General features: G+C 40.3%; 1 long non-coding RNA gene across 1 annotated transcript in view; it reads right to left on the bottom strand.

The window, feature by feature from the left end:
* Window positions 1-985: 985 nt before the first annotated feature.
* The window catches only part of LOC106727385, a 9395-nt gene continuing 8042 nt past the window's right edge, over window positions 986-2338 (bottom strand). Inside the window, exon 3 of the long non-coding RNA XR_001363566.1 lies at window positions 986-1017. This is a non-coding gene — a long non-coding RNA (uncharacterized LOC106727385). The remainder of the gene's footprint in view (window positions 1018-2338) is intronic.

Raw genomic sequence — 2338 nt, 5'->3', positions numbered from 1 at the left:
CCCTAATCCCATATGGTGTCCTTACAAGAAGAGGAGACACAGAGGCGGACACCCAGGGAGAGCACCTTGCGAAGAGGGAGGCAGAGCTGGGCGTGGTGCGGCCACCGCCCTCGCCGGGAAGCGGGGAGAGGCCTAAGGCAGTCCCCCTCCTGCTCTCAGAGGAAACCTACCCTGCCCACACCTGGATTTTGGACTTCTCGCCTCTGGACTGTGAGCGGATACATTTCCGTTCCTTCAAGCCGCCTTCTGTGTGGGGCTTTGTGATGACAGCGAGGAAGCATCTGCACGCGGAACGCTAGGAATACATTTGTATTATCGCGAGACATTTCAGTATCTGTCAAAGCAAGAAAGCGACATTCGTTTAACAAAGAATATGTGAGGCTCTTTGAATATAATTTCAACGGGTATAAATTTGGGTGTTTTCAACTTTATTGAGGTATTATTGACAAAACTGTGAGATATTTAAAATGTACAGCATGATGACTTGATGTACATATACATTGTGAAAAGACTCACCACCACCCCCATGGAGTTAATTATCACCTCCTTGGCCTCACATGTTTACTTTTTTTGTTCTTTTTTTGGTGGGAATTTTAAAATTCTACTCTCTTAGCAAATGCAGTTGTACAATCCAGGGTTATCAACTGTATTCGCGACCTTAAACATTAGATCCTCAGACATCATTCATCTTATAACTGAAACTGTGGATTCTTTTACCCACCTCTCTCTATTTTCCCAACCCCCTCATCCCTGACAACTGCTTTCCAACTCGCTGTTTCTATGAGTTTGACATTTCCCCCCACATGTAAGATGCTATGCAGTATCTGGGTTTTTTTTCTGTCTCACTTACTTAGCATAATGCACTCAAGTTCCATCCATGTTGTCACAAATAGTGGGGTTTCCTTTTTTAAGGCTGATTAATATTCCATTGTGTACCTCTACACCACATTTTTTTCACCCATTCATCCATTGGCAGACACTTCGGTCATTTCCACATCTTGGCTATTGTGAATGATGCTGCAATGAACATGGGGGTAGAGATATATCTTTGAGATAATGGTTTTATTTCCTTTGGATATATGCCCAGGAATAGAATTGCTGGGTCAGAAGGTAGTTCTGTTTTAATGTTAAAACTGGGCAAAACTGGCCTTTGGACTGGGCTTGAAGTGGCATTGTATGCCAGACAACCTCCATGGTGTTTCCCATAGTGGCTACACAAGGTTACCTTCCCACCAACAGTTTGAAAAGGGTTCCCTTTCTTCACATTTGTTATCTCTTGCCTTTTTGGAAACAGCCACCCTAACAGGTGTGAAGTGATCTCTCAGTATGTTTTTGATTTGCATTTCAACAGGTGTAAATTGTGAATGATTGGGAAATGACTTTAAATTTTTATCACCAGCCCCTGAAAAGTTTTAAATCATGGTAACTAGAAAGAAATTTGAGCGCATCATTTAGACATCTTGAAGAGATCATTATTAAAGTCTTACTCAGAGACGTTTCACTCAGAGTCACGTTAGGCATAAAAGCTGACATGAAAAAAATGATATTCATGGAAAGAAGTTCAGGTTTCCCAATAAGAAACTTGAAAAGGTTTTATTTGGAAGTTTCATACAAATTTCATACTTACTATTTTTCTAATTTTTTAAAAGTTTACATAATCTTCTTATAATTTTATACTATAAAGATGTAAAATTTCCACTAATTCCTGCCACAGATAGATGCCTTTGAGTTTCCTCCAGTTTATTCCATTGTGTTGTATCAATATTATCATTCTTTCTAGGTGTAGCATGACATAAAAGGTTGGAAAGCACTAGAAACACTGGAAGAGAGGGTATCAAAAAGATGTTACTAGTGGAGCCAAATAGAATTATATGTCTGCAGAGGGAGAAGGCATGGAAATGAGGGGGCCATTCAGTGGAGGGTGGGCCGATACTGTTTCAAATCATGATGATTGAACAGAAGAGTCCATCTGTGTAAGCAAACAATGAGCTGCAATTTGTAAGCTGCCTTCTCCTTCACTTCCTTCAGGCCAATGCTTCTTTGTAACTGAATATTTCCTAAGCAGTCTGTCTGTCCCTCTACCCATAGCTGAGTGACTTCATAATAAAACATCCTAGCGACATGAAATATACAAGAAAAGAGAGCTAAGGTCACTGTTTTGGGGTTTTTACTACTACTCACATTTACAACTCCTAATAGTGTTTGTAGTGAATAAATAACATCACTTTACACACTGAGAACCACCGAAATCTATATATATAAAACCCTAATATGCAAATAGACCGAACGGCAGAACAACCAAACAACCAGTCACTATGACGTGCGCTGACCACCAGGA

The sequence above is a fragment of the Myotis brandtii genome, unplaced genomic scaffold (assembly GCF_000412655.1).
Source record: "Myotis brandtii unplaced genomic scaffold, ASM41265v1 scaffold419, whole genome shotgun sequence".
Taxonomy (NCBI): Eukaryota; Metazoa; Chordata; class Mammalia; order Chiroptera; family Vespertilionidae; genus Myotis; species Myotis brandtii.
The sequence above is the reverse complement of the archived record's forward strand: the minus strand, read 5'-3'. Positions and strand labels throughout refer to the sequence as shown.